This window comes from Triticum dicoccoides, chromosome 3A, assembly GCF_002162155.2.
Source record: "Triticum dicoccoides isolate Atlit2015 ecotype Zavitan chromosome 3A, WEW_v2.0, whole genome shotgun sequence".
In the NCBI taxonomy this organism is placed as follows: Eukaryota; Viridiplantae; Streptophyta; class Magnoliopsida; order Poales; family Poaceae; genus Triticum; species Triticum dicoccoides.
This window is the reverse complement of record NC_041384.1, coordinates 671,565,154-671,588,979: the sequence shown is the minus strand read 5'-3', so window position 1 is coordinate 671,588,979 and position 23,826 is coordinate 671,565,154.

Sequence of the window (23,826 nt, the reverse complement as noted above, 5' to 3'; positions counted from 1 at the left end):
ATGTGCTTTTGGTGCAAATTTTGAGTTGTGATGAGGATCTCTAATCCAACATTTAGCACCGAAGACTTTGAAATAACTTACATTGGGTTTCTTATCAGTGAGGAGTTCATAGGCAGTCTTTTTGAAGAATTTGTGAAGATATACTCTGTTGATGATGTGGCACGCAATATCAATTGCCTCAGTCCAGAAACGACGAGGTGTTTTGTATTCATCAAGCATAGTGCGAGCCATATCAGCAAGAGTCCTGTTCTTGCGCTCCACGACGCCGTTCTGCTGAGGAGTGTAAGGAGCAGATAACTCATGAGTGATACCAAGTTCATCAAGATAGTCATTGAGACCAGAATTCTTGAACTCAGTGCCATTGTCACTTCTGATGTGCTTGATCTTCACACCAAAGTTGGTTGAAGCCCTCGAGGAAATCGTTTGAAGACTTCCTGCACTTCATGTTTGTAAGTAACAAGGTGTACCCATGTGTAACGAGAATAATCATCAACAATAACGAAGCCATATTGAGATGCTTCATTTGAGATAGCAAAATAAAGATTAGAACCAACGAGATCCATGTGAAGCAATTCAAATGGGCGAGTGGTGGTCATGATAGTCTTCGCTGGATGCTTGGCCTTGGTCATCTTCCCAGCTTCACAAGCTCCGCATAGGTGATCTTGAGGAATTTGACATTCTCGATGCCAATGACATGCTTCTTCTTTGCAAGCGTGTGCAAATTCCTCATGCTTGCATGACCAAGTCGTCGATGCCAGAGCCAGCCTTCTGAAGCTTTTACAAGTAAGCACACGGCTGGTTGTGGTCCTGTAGAGAAATCAACAATATATAGGTCTCCTCTCCTAAAGCCTTTGAAGACTTTGGAATTGTCAGCTTCCATAACGACAACACAACGGTACTTGCCAAAGACAACAACCATATCAAGATCACAAAGCATTGAGACAGACATAAGGTTGTATCCTAAGGACTCAACAAGCATGACTTTGTCCATGTGTCGATCCTTTGTAATAGCAACCTTACCTAGACCCAATACCTGTCTTTTGCCTTTGTAAGCAAAGATGATATGCTTCAGATGCAACAGAGATAATGGAGCATCCATCAATAGATTATTGTCACCAGTCATGTGGTTTGTACATCCACTATCAAGGACCCACTCAGTGGCTTTGGGTTGATCATCCTACAGATGAATTAGTGCAGCTTACAAACTCATATACTTCATTAGTGAAGAATATGACATCAATTCATCAGATCAATTTCATCAAGTAAAAGAACTGATAAAGCAATATGAGGACGTGAGAAATGAAAGTTCATTTCTTCATGATTAGCCTGCGTCCTATCAGGCATTGCTCAGGTCTCCAGCAAATTCTTCAGACGATTACGTGCGTCTGGAGACCTGACCCTGCAGAAGAGATTAGTTCTTTTTCTTCACCACCCACATCTGAAGGGGTGGCAAAGAGTTCATCATTCTGCAAGCTCCATACGAGAAGGATGGCATAGAAGCCAATCCATTTCGTTTCACATAAGATGGGTTAGAGTAAGCAGAGAAATTCTTCGAGGACTTATGGACATAATGATTTGAAGAATAATGCACATATCCATAATCCTTAGATCTTCCCTACGAAACAGACGGGTTAGCATGATGATGTTCATATGAGGACTTTGATCCATATGAGGAATTTGGTCTGTATTAGGAATTTGATCTGGGGTTCATATTCTTCACAGGTGGCGTCATGATGACATTCACCTGAAGATTTTCAAGGCATCTTTTGGGAACCTAGATTTTCTTTATAGGGTAGCCGTTCCTGCAGTTAGTGCCAACATATCTAGCAAATACTTCACCATTCTGATTTTTGAATAGCTTATAGTTGGAGTCAATTGACTCATCATCAGAATGAGGAGATTCACATGCAAATCCAGATAAGTTAGATGGATCAACTGGAGGTCCCTTTGCAGCAAACCATGTAGTTTTGGGGTACTGCTCAGGCTTCCAATATGTACCATCAACATTGAGTTTCCTCTCAAAGGCGATACCCTCTTTCCTAGGGTTCTGTTGAGGATCTGCTTTTTAAGCACATCACAAAGAGCCTGATGCCCTTTGAGGCTTTTGTACATGTCTGTCATGTACAATTCCTTCAGCCCTGCATCGTCAGTGATACTAGCAATGTCCTCAGATGAGGAATTAGTGAGAGCAGAGGCATGTGAAGAATTTGAAACATTAGCAACATTTGAACATTCAGGTGAAGAATTAGCAGATTCACATTCAATGCACTTCAAGCATGGAGGAACAAATTCTTCCTGAGATGCGCTGATTTGTTGAGCAAGTAATGAATCACGCTCCTTCCGAAGATCTTCATAACTCACTCTTAGCTTCTCAAGGTCTTGATTTCTTTGAAGAAATTCATAAGAAAGCTTCTCATGATCCGATAAGAGAGTGTTATGTTGATCTTGAAGGGTGTCATACTTAGTATGAAGTCTCTGAAGACTTTCAGCCAAAGCTTTTGACTGATCCATTTCCTCACCCAACATATCATCGCTCTTGTTTAGCATATAGTGAGCTTTTTCCAAAGCTCTTTGTTGTTTAGTAGCAAGGGAAGCAAGTTTGACATAGCTAGGTCCAAATTCATCACCAGATTCATCATCACTGGACTCGGATAGGTAGCATTCAGTTACCTCAGCATCTTTTGCCATAAGGCATGATGCAGAAGATGATGATTCTGGTTCGAATGTCATCGTTTTGAGAGATTCCTTGAAGTCCTCAAACCAAGGATCATGGCAAGTTCGATGACCTTCTTAGACCTCAGAGAGACGGTCCCAGATGAGCTTCACATGATCGAGATGCATGATATTCCTGAACTGATTTAGTGACAGGCTGGAGCAGATGACATCCTTCGCCGTGAGGTTGAGAAGAGCATACTTGCGAATGTCATCAGCATCCGCCATCTTGCATAGATCAGTCAGGCCAATATCAGTGACGGTCCACAACTCGCTGTTCATCGCCATGAGGCGTTTCTTCATCATGGCCTTCCACTTGGGATACTTGTGACCGTCAAATATGGGGCATGTCACCTTGGTCATACCTGCAGTCGACATAACTAAAACTCCAGGCGGTTAAACCAAAATCACACAGAACAAGGGAGTACCTTGCTCTAATACCAATTGAAAGTGTGTTATATCGACTAGAAGGGGGGTGAATAGGCGATTTTTATGAAATTCTTCACTGAGGAATTATCCGGTGAGGAAATTCCTTAGCGAAGAACTACTAGCAGCGGAATAAGTACTCAAAGGTAAACATAACAGAATACAAGCATAGCCATCATGATGAAATGAAGACAGGCACAGAGTACAGGAAGCGTAATCACAGGATAACACAGGATGAAGACAAACAGACTGAAGAAATTGAACTGAGGAAATTGAGAAAGTCTTCAGTCAAAGTCTTCAAACACAGATATGAACAAACATACATCACAGTTATGAGGAAATGAAAGAGTTGAGGAAATAGAACCAGTAAGCTCGGTGAAGACAATGATTTGGTAGACCAGTTCCAACTGTTGTCTCAGTTGTACGTCTGGTTGGAGTGGCTGAGTATTTAAACTCGAGGACACACAGTCCCAGACACCCAGTCAAGGACACTTAGTCCAAGACACCCAGTCCTCACCGTATTCTCCTTGAACTAAGGTCACATAGACCTCGTCCAATCACTCGTGGTAAGTCTTCAGGCGACTTCCAAACCTTCACAAACTTGGTCACTCGGCGATCCACAATTCCTCTTGGATGCTCTAGACCATGACGCCTAACCGTCTGGAAGAAGCACAGTCTTCAAAGGTAACAAGCGTCAGATCCACTCAGGATCAATCTCTTCAGTGATTCTCAATCACTTGGGGTTTGTAGGTGTTTGGGTTTTGGGTTTTTGGTTTTTCCTCACTTGATGATTTTTGCTCAAAGTCCTCGGAGGATGGGTTGCTCTCAAATGACAAGTGTCAGTTTCTCTCGGAGCAGCCAACCAACTAGTGGTTGTAGGGGGCGGCTATTTATAGCCTAGGGAGCAGCTCGACATGATAAGACATAAATTCCCTTCAATGATATGACCGTTAGGTGGATAGATATTTTGGGACAGCTGGCGCATAGCACAACAATGGTCGGAATTTTGAGTAGTAAAATCCTCAGGGCTATCATGTTCCTCACTGTGTAGGCAATCTGCACTGGCGAATTCCTAACTCCTCAGTCAGGACAAATTCCTCAGAGACCAGAAGAACTTCGTCTCTGTCACTAAAGAAATTGACTGAACTGTATGAGATTTCCAATGGCTTCACTCGAAGGGATTGGTAGGTGTAGGGTTTTGAGTTGAGCATCACATGGAAATTTTTCCTTAGTATTTCCTCGACCCCCTTTAACAGTACGGTGTTTCCTATGACTCAAGAAAGAGAAAAACAAAACTATGAACATGAAAGTCTTCAAGCTTCATATTTCTCGCAGGAATATCAAGTCTTCACGGACAGACCAATTTCTTCACTTCAAAGTCTTCATGAAAGTCGTCAGAAATACCAAACTCTTCACTCGAAGATATTCATTTTTAGGGGTCGACTTTTCTTGTAAATATCAAACTCCTCATAGACTTATAGACCTGTGTACACTCACACACGCATTAGTCCCTTAACCTATAAGTCTTTAATACACCAAAATCACTAAGGGACACTAGATGCACTTACAGGTGCAGGTCGACCGCGACCTTATCCTTGGAGCTACGATACAAATACAACGTCCGCTCCATCCCGATCCGCAAGGACGACGAGGTGCAGGCCATGGACAACACTAAGTGCCCTTGTCCATGGTTCACTCGACTGAGCTGCATCACCAAGTCAATAGCAATTCAAACTGAAGAAACAAGTTCTACTCAAAGAGTCAAAAGATTCAAAAGCAACCAAGTTCAGATAAATCCTACGAGGTTCTAGATTGCAGTTTAAGGTACTCGGGCATCAGTACCGAAGGAGTTTAACGGTTACAAAAATCACTCGGCATACCAATGCAAATTTAATTGGATCATAAAAAGTTTGTTCACTCCACGGGAGGAGGACTGGTAGGCTCGACGAACTCATCCAGGTCGATCCCATCTGCAATCCGAGTGGCGGCGGCAATAAAGTTTTCCATGAAGGACTGGAAGTCATGTTTTCTGGTATTGGCAACCTTGATTGCTGCTAGCTTTTCCAGCTTGGCTTCCTTGCAGTGGACTCGAACTAGCGACAGAGCTACGTCAGCACCGCAGCAAGCAGATGACTTCTTCCATTCTTGAACTCGGCCAGGGATCTCATTGAGTCGAGTCATCAAAGACTCGAGGTCATTTTGGAGCGTCTCCCATGGCCAAAGCATCGAGTCAATCCACGACACCACAACCTTCGGACAAGCAAGGTAGCCCGTAACACTGGCAACACGAGATTCCAGTCGGAGCATGTTCATGGCAGCCTCGTCACCAACAGGGAAAAGGACAGGGTCCAAACCTGTCTCGATCAGTCCGGTTTCTTCCTCAAAGTTTTGGCAGAATTCTACAAACGCAAAGAAATAATGAGTCAATGGTTGCATGGTGAATCGACGATAGCTGAACAGTCGGACAAGGAAAAATACCTTCGAGCATAAGGAAGAGCTTCTTGGCGAGTGCCCCCAGATAAGCTTCCAGGTCATTTCTCTTACGAGAAATGCCTTCAATCTTCTCATTCAAAGCCACTTTGTCTTTCTTCAGACGGGTCACTTCTCGGTTGGATTCATTAAGAGATACGTTCAACTTGGCGTTTTCTTCCTCCAGCGCTCGACTGAGGCCAACTTCATGTCAGCAAGTGCAGCCTTCTCCCGAGCCTCCTTTTGTGCAGCAGCAAGATCAAGGTCCTTTTTTGCCAGAGCCTGCTTCATTTTCTCTGAAATATATGCACTCGGGCTAAACAGAAGAACGAGGAGATGACTTGTGAGTCGACCAAGTTAAACAGTCGACCGATTGTTACCTTCCATACCAGTTGTCTCGTCTTTGGCCTTCTGTAAGTTCTGCTTAGCCAGCTCCAAGTCAAGATTGAGCTATCTCTGCTTCTCCTCGAATTCCGCAAGTTTGGAGATGAGCTCCCAGGATTTTTGAAATCAACAAATGTTACATCAGTGGGAAAAATAATAAATTATTCCCGAATGAAAAGAATTCTCAGACTACTGTTGAATCAAACATTCAACAGTAGTCTCGGGGACTACACCCAGTGGGTGCACTTAGCATGCCCCACTGGTTCAAGTTACACTCGACATGATCAGTTCAAGACCGAGTGAGAAAGTTCTTATTCTCAGACCATAGCCGACTGCCCGCAGTCAACTATGGTCTCGGGGACTACACCCAGTGGGTGCACTCAGCGTGCCCCCACTGGTTCAAAGACTCAATCGACACAACCTAGTCGACTCAAGAAGCAAAACTATTCAGCATTACTATTCAGCAATAAATTAAACACCCACTGGGTGTACAAATGCAAAATACAAATAGACGAAAAGATGCACAAGGAAAATTTCCGGGTAGCATATCCTAACAGAACAAGCGACAAGCTAAGGGATCAGTCGGTAATCAACCAACCCGGACGTTGCTCCGGAGAGCTGAGTTGGCATCATAAGTAGCTTGATTGCCCCCCCGAACCACCTTCATCTGCTCCATCATGACGCCTGCCTAGCGTATAGCTTCCTTGGCAGCACCCGCTAGGTCCTCCGGGACCTGATGCGCAGTGAAGAGTGAAGACGGTGTATCAGCTGGAATCTAGGCAGTCGACGCCGAAGGCTGAGCACTCGATAATGGTACGACAAAAGTCACAGAAGCCCGGTTGGCATTGCCGGTCTCCTGGATCGCCAACTCCATCACTAGTGGCGACTGAGGCACCTTGCCAGTTGATGCTTTCCTACTTCTCCCTCCCCTGGGCCTCAGCGGCACATCCTCATCATCGTCTGGAAGATCAATAACATTGGGAGGAGCTGCAAAAAGAATTAACCGCCAAAATTCAGTCGACGAACAAAATGCCTGACAAAGCAAAGACAAGTTTGCAAAAGTCATACCCGGGTTAGAAGTGACCGCGTCTTCCACATCCTCGACATCATCCCTGTAAGCAGAAGTCCCAGAAGTAGCACCTCTCCAAGTTTCAAGATTCACTCGGTCAAATAAGGAAGAGAGTCGACAACACAAGTCCTTGATCAAAAAGTGAGGACAAGACACTTACGCAGAGGCGACGGGGACATCGATCTTGATCTTGGGCAGGATCTTCTGATACTTCGATGCTGCAACTTTGGGTTGCTTTGGAGCCTTCTCAGTCGGCACAGGGGAGGAGGTCCGAGTGCGCTTGGAAGCCTGTCTGGTCGGCTTAGCTACGTTGCCACGGATACTTGCTGGGTCGTGCTTATGTTTGGAACGCTTTTCGTTGCGAGGTGGTGACTCGACTTCTTCACCACTGCTCGAGTCCTCGCTTTCTTCATCCTCTTCTCCTCCACCAGACTACCAATCCATGCTTTCGCCTCCGCTTTCTTCTCCATCCTGGTACTGCTCTTGCTCCCCATTTGGCATTGAGTACGTCTCTGTGTAGATCTGCGAAGAAAAAGAGGTGATCAAAGGATGGTTGACTCAATGAACATCTACAAGTTAGAATGAAAAACACTCGGAAATGAGGAATAGACCTAGTCTGGTTGGTTGTTGGTGTCGAATGGTAAAACTCTTCGGTATCCCTTGGGGTTATCATTGTTTCCTGTGATGCCTTGCACCCACTGCGCCACCGTCTTCTCATCAACGTCCTCTCGGTGAATCCGAGTGGAATCTTCAATCCCCGAGTATATCCACATGGAGTGATCACGACTTGGAGGGGCTACATTTGTCGACTGAGGAATACCTCGAGTAGATCCATACCAGTCACGCCCTCATGGATCAGCTGAACTACTCTCTCCATCAACATGGTCACCTCCACCTTCTCTGCTGGAGTCACTCTCAAGGAAGTAGGTTTCTGGACTCGCTCCAAGGAAAAGGGAGGGAGACCAGTCGAATGACCAGGGGTCGACTTGTCTTTGCAATAAAACCAAGTTGACTGCCACCCTCTAACCGAGTCAGGGAGAGTCATCTCGGGAAAAGCGCTCTCCCCTCTCATCTGGATACCTAAGCCCCCACACATCTGGATCACCTGGGTTTTCTCGTCACTCGGGCTAGCTTTTTTCACAGTCTGCGAGCGACATGTGAAGATGTGCTTAAACAGACCCCAGTGCGGTCGGCAGCCCAGGAAATTCTCACACAGGGAGACATAGGCATCAAGGTACGTGATTGTGTTGGGAGAGAAATGGTGGAGTTGAGCTCCGAAGAAGTCCAGGAATGCACGGAAAAAGGATGTGGGGGCAAAGAGAAACCGCGATCGATGTGAGTGGCGAGTAAGACACACTCACCCTCCTGAGGCTGCGACTCAATTTTGTCTCCTGGGAGCCTCAAGGAATCATGCTCAATCAGCCCGCTCTCGGCCGGATCTTGCAAGTTGTCCAGCTCGATTGTGGACTGGATCCAGTTGCCCTGAACCCAGCCGCGTGGCAAGGCAGATCTCGACGACGACCCGCCCCTACTGGTCTTGTTGCCCTTTCCCTTCGCCGCCCCTTCTTTGCACGCTCTAGCGCCACCGTCTTGTCCTTCTCCATTGCAGCAAGAGGCACATGGGCGGGAGGTGGCGTCGAGAGCAGAAGTGGTTGCGGTGGAGAAGCAGAGGAGGAAGAAGGAGAAATTGGGGCGCACTGTGCAAGATTCCCCAACCCAACGCCTTATATGGAGTCATTTCCGAGTGACTGACTACTGGGCCTGGGAAATCCTATCAAATCCCGCAACTACCACCCGTCAGTACATGGCGAAAAAGGTGGCGCAGTGATCAAGGTGCCCCTGCCTAATCCATCCCGATTACCGCGACCTCCTCCGTCCTGCGCACTTCCCAAAATTTCTAATCCCACAAGATCCAGGAGTAGTAGAGCAACCTGTCAGACTGAAGATTTTTTTCCATATCAACACTCGAGTCTTATCAACAAAGTTCACTCGACTACTTAGAATGGATCAAGGCGACTGAAAATGAAGTCAAAGTCGTCACATGACTCATCACCCTAAGGAAAAACGCTTCCGCAGCGTATGACAGAGTCAGAACCAACTTCCACTCATTTTTCCACTCGAACCATGAACCATTCGGGGGCTAATGACGATGACATGTACCTAGGGTAGGGTCATAGGCCTGACCTAGACACCCTTCCCAAGGACATTGACCTAAAGTAAGAGGCATTCGAGGGATATCGTCATTCACTCGACCATAAACATTCCACTTGGAAGATTCAAGTTCACTCGACCTGGGAGTACTCACTCGACGGATGGAAGATCTAAAGTCATTCTGTATGGCAACGGTCAGACATTACCCTATAGACTTAATAGTCATTCATGTATCTTTATTGCTGGCATTACCAGTAACACCCTACCTTTATATACCTTAAACCCTGTGTAACTGAGGGTGGGAGGGGTCCAGCGAACTCTATATAAGCCACCTCATCCTATGGCACAAGGGTTCGCACCACCTGTAACTTCACGCATATTCCAATCGACCGAGCCTCCGGGCATCGAGACGTAGGGCTGTTAGTTCCTCCGCGAAGGGCCTGAACTCGTAAATCTTGCGTGCACAACTTCACCGTAGCTAGGATCTTGCCTCTACATTCCTACCCCTACTTTACTGTCAGACTTAGAACCACGACACCCGATGCAGAAATAAATGACGTTATACACGTGTACCACAATCCACGTCAATGCTTCCTGCCTCTTCCCTCATCAATTTCCCGCCACCAGCAAGTGGCTTGCTCCATATGACCCAGGTGCGGCAACGCACCATAGCGTCACTATGCACAGATCTAGTCCACACCCATCTACCATTAGTTATTCCAAGCATGCCAAGCACTGATGAAAGCTTCGATGTCGACCCCTTCCTGCGTTAAATCTTCAGCAAGGAGAACAAGCTGGAGTAGGTCGGGGAGCAAGAGCTTCATCGACTGGTGCAGGCACCATGGCCCATCGACAGCGATATCGTCGTGCCAGTCCTTGAGGGAACAATGGACATATTGTAGAGGAAGTGTGATGAGCAATTTGCCATCCACCGTGCAAAAGATATAGAGCTGCTAGGCGGCATGATCGACGACCCACCCGAAGAGCCGCTGTCACTGGTGCTCATCGAGAGCCTGATATCCTGTAAGGAATGGGCAGAGGACCTCTGCATTCAGTTATGAGACAGCCAGCCTGCGGCTTCATCATTGCCGGCGGTGACCGCGTCTCACTTGATCTCGACGATGTCGTGGCCAGGATCGAGTGCATCTTTGGCGGAGTTGACGTCCCCGACGAAGTAGAACATCACCAATATGGTATCTTGAGGAAGCGGGTGATGGACGGAATTTGCTACCAGGGCAGAGACATGGAAATAGAGCGGTTCCATGGAGATTTCATGCGCGTGATTGTACGCTGTCGAGCTCTTCTAGAAGAGGCCCAACAGCCCCAAGAGCCTCCCAGCACCAGTAGCTCCATAGGTGGAGATGGGTAACATGGCCGCGGGTCGGGACACTCGGAATGAATGGCTACAAGGGTGCTATGCTGATCATGGAGTCTGAGAAGACCATCGTCGGGAGGCCGCCAGCTCAGACTTTCAGCCTATATTTTAATATAATTGTATGGAATGTCGCATATCGGCATTTTAAGTCACTAAGCATATGTAGCTCATGTGTGTTTTGGGCATTGCCGCATCTGGAATTTTAAATTATCCTGCATATGTGTATACCAACTTGTTTAATATTGCATGCATGTAGAAAAATGATACTATGCTACTTCCTTCTCATCCATGCCTTGCATGCGTGCAGGCGTATTAATGATCCCGGTTAATGAACAGAAATGTTGGCATTCAAAGCAGTCATTAAATTTTACCTTGCATGCATGGAGTACTAAAATGTTTAGCATCTAAAGCCTCCAATGCACCGGTGCTAACATGAGGTGCTAAGAACATTAAAGTTTGGGACAATTGCATTTTTACCCCTGTTTAGTTCCTACCCACGGGTTTTGCCCTTACTTTTCGATCTTGCTCAGTTTTGCCCTTACTTTTTCCATCGAGGTCCCTTGAATGCCCTTTGACCGTTTGACCAAAACTTTGAAAATTCATAACTAATTAATATGAACTCAGAAAAATGTAAATAAGATATCAAAATGTTCAGATAAACATTAACTTTATGTGCATATCATTTCTATTCAGGACAAAGGGACCCTTTAAACTACCTGAGGTAATTAATGTTATTAACACTATTAAAAATAAAAAGGTATAATCAATATTTTTTTCATGAATACAAATTACATGCAAATGTAGGTGATGTTTTCTAAACATCCAGATATCTTATTTGCATTTTTCTGAGTTCGTATCATCTTGTTATGAATGTTCTAACGACTTTGACCATTATTTCGAAACTTCATAACAAGTTGATACGAACACAGAAAAATGCAAAAAAAATATCAGGATGTTCAGAAAGCATCACCTACATTTGCATGCAATTTTTATTCATGAAAAAAAATATTGTTTATACCTTTTTATTTTTAAAATTTTTAATTACATTAATTACCACATGTAGTTTAAACGATCCTTTCATCCAGAATGTAAATGATATGCACATAAAGGTAATGTTTATCTGAACATTTTGATATCTTATTTACATTTTTCTGAGTTCATATGAATTAGTTATGAATTTTCAAAGTTTTGGTCAAACGGTCAAAGGGCATTCGAGGGACCTCGATGGAAAAAATAAGGGCAAAACTGAGCAAGCTCGAAAAGTAAGGGCAAAACCCATGGGTGGGAACCAACTAGGGGTAAAAATGCAATTGTCTCTTAAAGTTTAGCAACTAAAGCTTCCAATGCATAGGTGCTTCAGTTGTTGTAGCAAAGCATTTTCATCTAATGATTTAGCAACTAAAGTTCTTCATACACTGGTGGGCTTCTTTCATTTTAGTGTTTTCCTAGGTTCGCGCGCTTGGCATTGTTTCTTCCTGGGGTCACCACACTCATCCCTCTCACCGCGCGGTTCCTTGGTGCTTCTCGGTCGCCGGACATCGTTCTTCCTCCTTTTGCTAACATGTGGGACATCCAGCATCCAGGTCGTGTCAGGCAAGATGTAGTGTAGACGTAGATGTAGTGTTTAAAACTTGTTGTACTATAGTAGATGTAGATGTAGTGTAAATGTAGATGCAGATGTAGAAGTACACGTAGAGAAGTAGAGATAATTGAGACTAACAACGGTCACCAACATAGGCCGAGTACGTGAACAAATCAAAGTTCGACCATGACGCAGTGGCGTATTGTTTTAATTTTTTTTCTTCAGTGGCACGTATGCTCTTTTTTTCTTCAATACCACGTGAATCATGCACACACTCAACGACGGAGCATGGCGTGGGATGGTGGACAGGGACATGGTCACCCCTCTTTGGAGACGACTACACTACTACTTTGATGTATGTTTAAAAAACAAAAAACCACTACTTTTACGTGTCCTGTCAACTTGCAGAACCATGAGAATCTTGCTTAGTACACCCTCTACATAGCCCACACTATTGTACTACAGTAGTACTAAAAGTTGGAGTATGGGAGCATGCTACTTCTTGAGCTTCTGTTGGTTTTTCCTTTGAAGAGGAAAGGGTGATGCAACAAAGTAGAGATAAGTATTTCCCTCAGTTAGAGAACCATGGTATCAATCCAGTAGGGGGTACAAGCAAGGCCCCAATCTATGCACCTGCACAAACAATCAAACACTTGCACCCAATGCGGTAAAGGGGTTGTCAATCCCTTCACGGTCAATTGCAAAGGTGAGATCTGATAGAGATAGGTAAAATAAAAGGTAACTAAATATTTTTGGGTTTATAGATCTGAAAAAAAGATTGCAAAATAGTAGATCGAAAAGCAAATATGATAGAAAATAGACCCGGGGGCCATAGGTTTCACTAGAGGTTTCTCTCATGAAAGCAAATAATATGGTGGGTCAACAAATTAATGTCGAGCAATTGATAGAAACGCACAAAGTTATGACGATATCCAAGGCAATGATTATGCAAATAAGCATCACGTCTGTGTCAAGTAGACCGAAACAATTCTGCATCTACTACTATTACTCCACACATCGACCGCTATCCATCATGCATCTAGAGTATTAAGTTCATAAAGAATAGAGTAATGCCTTAAGTAAGATGACATGATGTAGAGGGATGAACTCAAGTAATATGATAAAAAACCCATCTTTTAATCCTTGATGGCAACAATACAATACGTGCCTCGCTACCCCTACTATATCACTGGGTGAGGACACCACAAGATTGAACCCAAAACAAAGCACCTCTCCCATTGTAAGAAATACCAATCTAGTTGGCCAAACCAAACCGATATTTTGAAGAGAAATACAAAGATATCAAATCATGCATATAAGAATTCAAAGGAGATTCAAATAATATTCATAGATAATCTGATCATAAATCCAGAATTCATCATATCTCGACAAACACACCGCAAAAGAAGAATACATCGGATATATCTCGAAGAACATCGAGGAGAACATGGTATTGAGAATCAAAGAGAGAGAGGAAGCCGTCTAGCTACTAGCTATGGACCCGTAGGTCTGTGGTAAACTAGTCACGCTTCATCAGAAGGGCAATAGGGTTGATGTAGATGCCCTTTGTGATCGAACCCCCCTCCGGCAGATTGCCAGAAAAGGCCCCAAGATGGGATCTCACAGGAACAGAAGGTTGCGACAGTGGAAAAGTATTTTCGTGGCTTGTTTTGAGGCTTCTGGAATATATGTGAATTCATAGGACGCAGAAGTAGGTTGGTGGACTCCTGAGGGGGCCGCAAGACAGGGGGCGCTCCCCCTACGGTGTGCCCTACGGCTTGTCGTCGCCTCGTGAGTCTTCTAACTTCAACTCCAAGTCTTGTAGGTGTCTTCTGGTCCAAGAAAAATCATCACAAAAGTTTTATTCCGTTTGGACTCCGTTTGATATTCCTTTTCTGCGAAACTCAAAAACAAGGAAAAACAAGAAACTGGCACTGGGCTCTAGGTTAATAGGTTAGTCCCAAAAATATATAAAATAGCATATTAATGCATATAAAACATCCAAAATAGATAATATAATAGCATGGAACAATAAAAATTATAGATATGTTGGAGACGTATCAAGCATCCCCAAGCTTAATTCCTGCTCGTCCTCGAGTAGGTAAATGATAAAAACAAAATTTTTGATGTGGAATACTACCTAACATATTTATCCATGTAATTTTCTTTATTGTGGCATGAATATTCAGATCCATAAGATTCAAAACAAAAGTTTAATATTGACATAAAAACAATAATACTTCAATCATACTAATAAAGCAATCATGTCTTCTCAAAATAACATGGCCAAAGAAAGTTATCCCTACAAAATCATATAGTCTGGCTATGGTCCATCTTCATCACACAAAGTATTAAATCATGCACAACCCCGATGACAAGCCAAGCAATTGTGTCATACTTGTGATGTTCTCAAACTTTTTCAACTTTCACGCAATACATGAGCGTGAGCCATGGATATAGGACTATAGGTGGAGTATAATATGGTGGTTTTGGAGAAGAAAAAAAGGAGGTAGTCTCACATCAACTAGGCGTATCAACGGGCTATGAGATGACCATCAATAGATATCAATGTGAGTGAGTAGGGATTACCATGCAACAGATGCACTAGAGCTATAAGTGTATGAAAGCTCAGAAAAGAAACTAAGTGGGTGTGCATCCAACTTGCTTGCTCACGAAGACCTAGGGCAATTTTGAGGAAGCCCATCATTGGAATATACAAGCCAAGTTCTATAATGAAAAATCCCCAATAGTATATGAAAGTGACAAAATAGGAGACTCTCTATCATGAAGATCATGGTGCTACTTTTGAAGCACAAGTGTGGAAAAGGAGAGTAGCATTGCCCCTTCTCTCTTTTCTCTCATTTTTTAATTTTGGGATCTTTGGCCTCTCTTTCTTCTTCTTTTTTTCATCTGGAGTCTCACCCCGACTTGTGGGGGAATCATAGTCTCAACCATCCTTTACTCACATAGGACAATGCTCTAATAATGATGATCATCACACTTTTAGTTACTTACAACTCAAGAATTACAACTCAATACTTAGAACAAAATATGACTCTATATGAATGCCTCCAGCGGTGTATCGGGATGTGCAATGACTCAAGAGTGACATGTATAAAAAATATCAATGGTGGCTTTGCCACAAATATGATGTCAACTACATGATCATGCAAAGCAATATGACAATGATGAAGCATGTCATAATAAACGAAACAATGGAAAGTTGCATGGAAATATATCTCAGAATAGCTATGGAAATGCCATAATAGGTAGGTATGGTGGCTGTTTTGAGGAAGGTATATGGTGGGTGTAATATACCGGCGAAAGTTGCGCGGTACCAGAGAGGCTAGCAATGGTGGAAGGGGGAGAGTGCGTATAATCCATGGATTCAACATTAGTCATAAAGAACTCACATACTTATTGAAAAACTCTATTAGCTATCGAAACAAAGAACTACACCCATGCTCCTAGGGGGATAGATTGGTAGGAAAATACCATCGCTCGTCCCCGACCGGCACTTGTAAGGAAGACATTCAATAAATAAATCATGCTCTGACTTCATCACATAACAGTTCACCATACGTGCATGCTACGGGAATCACAAACATTAACACAAGTATTTCTACCAATACAAAATTACCCACTGGCATGGCTCTAATATTACCATCTTTATATCTCAAAACAATCATAAGGAATCAAACTTCTCATAGTATTCAATGCACTTAAGATGAAAGTTTTTATTATATCCCTCTTGGATGCCCATCATATTAGGACTAAACTCATAACCTGAGCAAAGTACCATGTTGTTTAGAGAGACTCTCAAAATAATATAAGTGAAGCAAGAGAGTTCAACAACTTCTGTAAAATAAAACCACTGCCGTGCTCTAAAATGATATAAGTGAAGCACTAGAGCAAAATTGCCTAGCTCGAAACATATAAGTGAATCACATAGAGTATTCTAATAAATCACGATTCATGCGTGTTCCTCTCAAAAGGTGTATACAGCAAGGATGATTGTGGCAAACTAAAAAGTGAAGACTCATATTGCTACCTCTTGAGCACTGCGTTGGTTTTCCCTTGAAGAGGAAAGGGTGATGCAGCAAAGTAGCGTAAGTATTTCCCTCAGTTTTTGAGAACCAAGGTATCAATCCATTAGGAGACTACACGCAAGTCCCTCGTACCTACACAAACAAATAAGAACCTCGCAACCAACACGATAAAGGGGTTGTCAATCCCTTCACGGTCACTTACGAGAGTGAGATCTGATAGAGATAATAATAATAAGATAAATATTTTTGGTATTTTTATGATACAAATTGAAAGTAAAGATTGCAAAATAAACAGTGCTAGAAATAACTTGTTAACGGGAGATCAATATAATGGAGAATAGACCCAGGGGCCGTCGGTTTCACTAGTGGCTTCTCTCAAGATAGCATAAGTATTACAGTGGGTGAACAAATTACTGTCGAGCAATTGATAGAAAAGTGCATAATTATGAGAATATCTAGGCATGATCATGTATATAGGCATCACGTTCGCGACAAGTAGACTGAAACAATTCTGCATCTACTACTATTACTCCACACATCGACCGCTATCTAGCATGCATCTAGAGTATTAAGTTCATAAGAACAGAGTAACGCATTAGGCAATATGACATGATGTAGAGGGATAAACTCAAGCAATATGATATAAACCCCATCCTTTTATCCTCGATGGCAACAATACAATACGTGCCTTGCCGCCCCTGCTGTCACTGGGAAAGGACACCGCAAGATTGAACCCAAAGCTAAGCACTTCTCCCATTGCAAGAAAGATCAATCTAGTAGGCCAAACCAAACTGATAATTCGAAGGGACTTGCAAAGATAACTTAATCATACATAAAAGATTTCAGAGAAGAATCAAATATTGTTCATAGATAAACTTGATCATAAACCCACAACTCATCAGATCTAGACAAACACACCGCAAAAAGAGTTACATCGAATAGATCTCCAAGAAGATCGAGGAGAACTTTGTATGGAGATCCAAACAGAGAGAAGAAGCCATCTAGCTAATAACTATGGACCTGAAGGTCTGAGGTAAACTACTCACACATCATCGGAGGGGCCATGGAGTTGATGTAGAGGCCCTCCATGATCGACCCCCCCTCTGACGGACCTCCGGAAAAGGCCCCAAGATGGGATCTCTTGGGTACAGAAGGTTGCGGCGGTGGAAAATAGTGTTTCGTGTTGCTCCTGGATGTTTTCAGGGTATATGAATATATATAGGAGGAAGAAGTAGGTCGGTGGAGCCACGAGGGGCCTAGGAGGGTGGAGGGCACGCCTAGGGGTGGTAGGCGCGCCCCCTGCCTCGTGGACTCCTCGTTGATTTCTTGACGTCCACTCCAAGTCCCTCGGATCACGTTTGTTCCAAAAATAACTCTCCTGAAGGTTTCATTCCCTTTGGATTCCGTTTGATATTCCTTTTCTGTGAAACACTGAAATAGGCAAAAAAAACAGCAATTTGCACTAGGCCTTGGGTTAGTAGGTTAGTCCCAAAAATAATATAAAAGTGTATAAATAAGCCCATTAACATCCAGAACAGATAACATAATAGCATGGAACAATCAAAAAATATAGATACGTTGGAGACGTATCAAGGATCCCCAAGCTTAATTCCTGCTCGTCCTCGAGTAGGTAAATGATAAAAACAGAATTTCTGATGTGCAATGCTACCTAGCATAATTCTCAATGTAATTTTTTTGTTGTGGCATGAATGTTCAGATCCGAAAGATTCAAGACAAAAGTTTAATATTGGCATAAAAATAATAATACTTCAAGCATACTAACTAAGCAATTATGTCTTCTCAAAATAACATGGCAAAAGAAAGTTCATCCCTACAAAATCATATAGTTTGGTCATGCTCCATTTTCGTCACACAAGAATGCTCTCATCTTGCACAACCCCGATGTTAAGCCAAGTAATTGTTTCACACTTGAGTAATCTCAAACTATTTTCAACTTTCACGCAATACATGAGCGTGTGCCATGGATATAGCACTATGGGTGGAATAGAATGTGATGATGGGGGTTATGTGGAGAAGACAAAAAAGGAGAAAGTCTCACATTGACGCGGCTAATCAACAGGCTATGGAGATGCCCATCGATTGATGTCAATGCAAGGAGTAGGGATTGCCATGCAACGGATGCACTAGAGCTATAAATGTATGAAAGCTCAACAAAAGAAAGTAAGTGGGTGTGCATCCAACTTGCTTGCTCACAAAGACCTAGGGCATTTGAGGAAGCCCATTGTTGGAATATACAAGCCAAGTTCTATAATGAAAAATTCCCACTAGTATATGAAAGTGATGAAACGAGAGACTCTCTATCATAAAGATCATGGTGCTACTTTGAAGCACAAGTGTGGAAAAAAGGATAGTAGCATTGCCCCTTTTTATTTTTTTGGGCCTTTCTTTTTTTATTTGGCCTTTTTTTATTTGGGACAATACTCTATTAATGATGATCATCACATTTCTATTTATTTACAACTCAATGATTACAACTCAATACTAGAACAAAACACGACTCTATATGAATGCCTCCGGCGATGTACCGGGAAGGGCAATGAATCAAGAGTGACATGTATGTTAAATTATGCATGGTGGCTTTGCCACAAATACGATGTCAACTACATGATCATGCAAGGCAATATGACAATGACGAAACGTGTCATAAATGAAACGGTGGAAAGTTGCATGGCAATATATCTTGGAATGGCTATGGAAATGCCATAATAGGTAGGTATGGTGGCTGTTTTGAGGAAGATATAAGGAGGTTTATGTGTGATAGAGCGTATCATATCACGGGGTTTGGATGCACCGGCGAAGTTTGCACCAACTCTCAAGGTGAGAAAGGGCAATGCACGGTACTGAAGAGGCTAGCAATGATGGAAGGGTGAGAGTGCGTATAATCCATGGACTCAACATTAGTCATAAAGAACTCACATACTTATTGCAAAAATCTACAAGTCATCAAAAACCAAGCATTACACGCATTCTCCTAGGGGGATATATTGGTAGGAAAATACCATCGCTCGTCCCCGACCGCCACTCATAAGGACACCTCATGTTTCAAATTTGTTACACAACGGTTACCATACGTGCATGCTACGGGACTTGCAAACTTCAACACAAGTATTTATCAAATTCACAACTACTCAACTAGCACACTCTAATCTCACCATCTTTATATCTCAAAACAATTATCAAGTATCAAATTTCTCATAGTATTCAATGCACTTTCTATGATAGTTTTTATTATACCGATCTTGGATGCCTATCATATTAGGACTAATTTCATAACCAAAGAAAATTACCATGATGTTCTAAAGGACTCTCAAAATAATATAAGTGAATCATGGGAGATCAATAATTTCTATAAAATAAAATCACCACCTTGCTCTAAAAAGATATAAGTGAAGTACTAGAGCAAAATTATCTAGCTCAAAAGATATAAGTGAAGCACATAGAGTATTCTAATAAATTCTCATTCATGTGTGTCTCTCCAAATGTGTGTACAGAAAGGATGATTGTGGTAAACTAAAAATCAAATACTCAAATCATACAAGATGCTCCAAGCAAAACACATATCATGTGGTGAATAAAAATATAGCCTCAAGTAAAGTTACCGATAGAAGAAGACGAAAGAGGGGATGCCTTCCGAGGCATCCCCAAGCTTAGGCTTTTGGTTGTCCTTGAATTTTACCTTGGGGTGCCTTGGGCATCCCCAAGCTTAGGCTCTTGCCACTCCTTATTCCATAATCCATCAAATCTTTACCCAAAACTTGAAAACTTCACAACACAAAACTTAAACAGAAAATCTCATGAGCTCCTTTAGTATAAGAAAACAAATCACCACTTAAGGTACTGTAATGAAACCATTCTTTATTTATATTGGTGTTAAACCTACTGTATTCCAACTTATCTACGGTTCATAATCTCTGATACTAGCCATAGATTCATCAAAATAAGCAAACAACACACGAAAAACAGAATCTGTCAAAAACAGAACAGTCTGTAGTAATCTGTGGGTTTCGAATACTTATATAATCCCAAAAATTCTAAAATAAATTTCTGGACGTGAGTAATTTATCTATTAATCATATTCAAAAATAATCAACCTAATCGCTCTCTCCAGTAAAAAATGGCAGCAAATCTCGTGAGCGCTAAAGTTTCTGTTTTTTACAGGAAGATCGCAAAGACTTTCCCCAAGTCTTCCCAAAGGTTCTAATTCGAACAAACACTATCTAAACACATAAAACCACATCTAAACAGAGGCTATATGAATTATTTATTACTAAACATAACAAAAAAGCAAGAAACAAAAATAAAATTGGGTTGCCTCCCAACAAGCGCTATCGTTTAACGCCCCTAGCTAGGCATAAAAGCAAGGATAGATCTAGGTATTATCATCTTTCGTATGCAATGCATAAGTGGCTCTCATAATAGATTCATATGGTAATTTAATTTTCTTTCTAGGAAAGTGTTCCATGCCTTTCCTTAATGGAAATTGGAATCTAATATTCCCTTCTTTCATATCAATAATTGCACCAATCGTTCTAAGGAAAGGCCTACCAAGAATAATGGGACCTGTAGGATTGCAACCTATATCAAGAACAATGAAATCTACGGGAACATAATTCCTATTTGCAACAATAAGAACATCATTAATTCTTCCCATAGGTTTCTTAATAGTGGAATCCACGAGGTGCAAATTTAAAGAACAATCATCAAATTCACAGAAACCTAACACATCACACAAAGTTTTTGGAATCATGGAAACGCTAGCACCCAAATCACATAGAGCATAGAATTCATGATATTTAATTTTAATTTTAATAATGGTTTCCCACTCATCATAAAGTTTTCTAGGGATAGAAACTTCCAATTCAAGCTTTTCTTCATAAGATTGCATTAAAGCATCAATGATGTGTTTAGTAAAAGCTTTATTTTGATTATAAGCATGTGGCGAATTTAGCACGGATTGCAACAAGGAAATACAATCTATTAAAGAACAATTATCATAATTAAATTACTTGAAATCCAAAATAGTGGGTTCATTGTTATGTAATGTTTTGACCTCTCCAATCCCACTTTTACCAATTTTTGCATCAAGATCTAAAAAGTCCGAATCATTGGGACACCTTTTAACTAAAGTTGAATCATCTCCAGTCCCATCATTATCAAGATTCATATTGCAAAACAAAGATTTAATAGGGGACACATCAATCACTTTTAGATCTTCATCCTTATTATCATGGAAACTAGAAGAACACGCTTTCATAAAGAAATATTTTTAGCATGCATCATAGCAGTTATTTATTTGCACTCATCAATTAAAATTCTCATAGCTTTGAGAGACTCATTGATATCATGCTTAGGTGGAATAGATATAAGTTTCAAAGAATCAACATGAAGAGAAATTCTATCCACGTTCCTAGACAACTCATCAATCTTAGATAGTTTTTCTTCAATCAAAGCATTGAAACTGTTTTGCGAACTAATAAATTCTTTAATATTAGATTCAAAATCAGAGGGAATCTTATTATATTTTCCATAAGAATTGTTGTATGAATTACCATAATTATTAGAGGAATTACCAGGAAACGGCCTAGGATTAAAATTACCTCTATACGCGTTGTTACCAAAATTATTCCTACCAACAAAATTCACATACATAGATTCATTATTATTCTCAATCAGAAGAAACACTCTTATTAGCAAACAATTTCATCAGTTCATCCATCTTTCCAGTCAAAACATTAATTTCTTCTATTGGATGCACCTTTTTACTAGTAGATCTTTCAGTGTGCCATTGAGAATAATTAACCATAATATTATCTAGGAGTTTAGTAGCTTCTCCTAAAGTGATTTCCATAAAAGTGCCTCCCACGACTGAATCTAAAAGATTTCTAGAAGCAAAGTTCAATCCGGCATAAAATTTTTGTATGATCATCCATAAATTCAAACCATGACTAGGGCAATTACGAATCATTAATGTCATCCTCTCCCAAGCTTGTGCAACATGTTCATGATCAAGTTGCTTAAAATTCATAATATCATTTCTAAGATAGATGATCTTAGTGGGAGGAAAATACTTAGAGATAAAAGCATCTTTGCACTTATTCCATGAATCAATACTATTTTTTAGGCAAAGACGAAAACCAAGATTTAGCATGATCTCTAAGTGAAAACAGAATAGCTTGAATTTAACAATATCATTATCCGCATCTTTCTTCTTTTGCATATCACACAAATCAACAAAGTTTTTTATATGGGTAACATCATCTTCACTAGGAAGGCCGGAAAACGGATCTTTCATGACAAGATTCAGCAAAGCAATATTAATTTCACAAGATTCAGCATCGGTAAGAGGAGCAATCGGAGTGCTAATAAAATCATTATTGTTGGTATTAGAAAATTCACACAATTTAGTATTATCTTGAGCCATCGTGACAAACAATCCAACACATAAGCACACAAGAAGCAAGCGAAAAAGAGGCGAACGGAAAAGAGAGCGAATAAAATGGCAAGGGTGAAGTGGGGGAGAGGAAAACGAGAGGCAAATGGCAAATAATGTAATGCAAGGGATACGAGTTTGTGATTGGCAGATCACGGGTTCCCGAAAAACCCTTAAGGTTCGAACACTGGGGTGCACGGGAAGATTCCCCCATACTGATCCACGTCCTAACTCAGCCAAGATCTTACAAACTAACTCGACGAACTCGCAACACAAAGGACACAAGATTTATACTGGTTCGGGCCACCGTTGTGGTGTAATACCCTACTCCAGTGTGGTGGTGGTGGATTGCCTCTCGGGCTGAGGATGAACAGTACAGGGGGAAGAACAGCCTCCTGAGGAGAGGTGTTCTTGTGCTTGGTGGATGTGATTGTGTGGATGAGGTCGCCCTAGCTACAGTGGTGGCTAGTTCTATTTATAGAGGCCCTGGTCCTCTCCCCAAATATTGAGCGGGAAGGGAGCCAACAACGACCAATTTGAAAGGGGACAGCTAGTACAACTTATCCTGACAAAAGTGGTCTTCGCCTGCAAAAGGATCTAGTGGTGACGCTGCCTTGGGCTCCATGGTGACCTCTGTCTTGCCGTCCTGCTGGTCTTGGTCTCGTTGCACCGATATGGAAACCTTTCCTTGACGCCTCGGTACTCCGCGCTTGCGCTTGCCCCCTTAGCACCAAAGACGAAACAAGGACACTGCGCGCGCTGGCGCCCACCTAGCGCCCTCCTGGTCTCGATCATCACGGCTCACGTCACGGGAACCTCGTGAGTTTTTCCGTGCCTTGATCTCTCTGCCCTCGCGAGCCTGCCTGGTGAGGCCGCTCCTGAGGAGGTCTTGCATCGTCCGCCTCGCGAGGCTTGGCCCCTCGCGAGGGTCTTGAATGCCTTGTTGATGAAGATGGGCCGTACAGGCCTGCTAGCAAAGCCACGCCGTGGGCCGCAGGCAAGCAAGTCTAGGGACCCCCATTCCTAGAACGCTGACAGTAGCCCCCGGGCCCAAGGCACGCTCAGGCGAAGCCAAAGGTCAAGTGCGGAGCGCCGCGGGCCCCAATAGCATGTGGCCTTGGTCGACGCGTGGCGGTTGATTGGACGTGGGCGTCTCCA